Source organism: Otolemur garnettii, unplaced genomic scaffold, assembly GCF_000181295.1.
Source record: "Otolemur garnettii isolate 467f Iridium unplaced genomic scaffold, OtoGar3 scaffold00060, whole genome shotgun sequence".
Taxonomy (NCBI): Eukaryota; Metazoa; Chordata; class Mammalia; order Primates; family Galagidae; genus Otolemur; species Otolemur garnettii.
This window is the reverse complement of record NW_003852455.1, coordinates 3,472,116-3,473,378: the sequence shown is the minus strand read 5'-3', so window position 1 is coordinate 3,473,378 and position 1,263 is coordinate 3,472,116. Positions and strand designations below refer to the sequence as shown.

The window sequence follows — 1,263 nt, the reverse complement described above, 5'->3', positions numbered from 1 at the left end:
TCCTCTTAGCCTGGTCAGGCAGTAATAACCTGTAATAAGCTGCTGTGGTGACCCCACACTCCCTGCCACACACATACCTCCACCTGGCTGGGCCCTGCTAATCACTTTGTTGCTTTGTTTGGAAGAATATTTGGTTCCTTCTCGAATGCTGGTAGTTTCCTAGCTTTAGGATTAGATTGCATGCTACAGTTTACTTAGATCTTTGAGAACCAAGGAAATCAGTGAAACATTAATATCATTATCTAAAAATAAGAAGACTGGTGGTTGGTGCTCCTGTTTGAGCCTTACTTGTTCTGAGTTTCCTTAAGGTTCATGAAACAACGTGTTTTTTTCTTTCAAGGTATACTTAAGTTTGCAATTATGTAAGTTTTCTAATATCTAAAAAAAGAAGATACTGCATAAAAAGAAGTTCTTAAAACTTGAAAGCAGTTTCTGTGCTAAATTTGTGTTACTACAGTGCAGTACCTCGACTGTCCTGAAGACGCTGGCAGGGTTCTTCCGTGCGAGGCTGTCCTGAGCAGGGTGCCCTCCTCTCGTCATCTTCCCGCATTGTCTGAGCTCTTCACTGCTTTGTCTTTTCCTTTCCCTTCTCTCTTTAAATATTGTTTTTGAAACATAACTCGTTTTAATTTTTTATTTTCTATCACTTTTAGCTTCTTCATACCACATGGCAGTCTAGTTAAGGTTATGCTAACAAAGAAGATCTGTGTAAATCTGAACTCTCATTTACTAGCTGTGTTATCTCAGGGAATCTCCCAAAGCCTTAGCTGCTTTGTTTGTAAAATGATTATTACTATACTGGTTATTTCCCAGGTTGGTTAGGAGAGTTACTTCAACAAGCATTTGGAAGTCCCTGGTTTGTATCTCATGCTAAATTAGTACTATTACAAGAATAGATATGTCACTGTCACAATGTATACAAATATGTATTTTTTTGTGTCCCTCAGATAATTATCAGACCGGGAATACTTCAATGAATTTTTACCAGCATATACATTTTTAAGTGATTGAAAAATAAGTGTGTTTTCTCGTGTTTTATATCGTGCTTCACTCCCAGTTTGATCATTTAAAGAAAGTATATTACTTATTCACATGTGTACACTGTCAGCTGAGCCAGATGTTATGTTCTACTGTTGGTTTTCCTGAGAAAGTAGTCGTTATGACTCCCGTGAAATGATTTGCTACTTTTGTGCATGTGAAATTATGACATTGTTAATGTACCAGATAATCTCCTTGGAAGCAAGGTTTTTTGTTTTTTTTTTT

At 37.0% G+C, this 1,263-nt stretch overlaps 1 protein-coding gene across 4 annotated transcripts in view; it reads left to right on the top strand.

Annotated features, from left to right (window-relative positions):
* The window catches only part of OPA1 (OPA1, mitochondrial dynamin like GTPase), an 83,881-nt gene that overhangs the window by 59,305 nt on the left and 23,313 nt on the right, over positions 1–1,263 (top strand). The window lies entirely within an intron of this gene.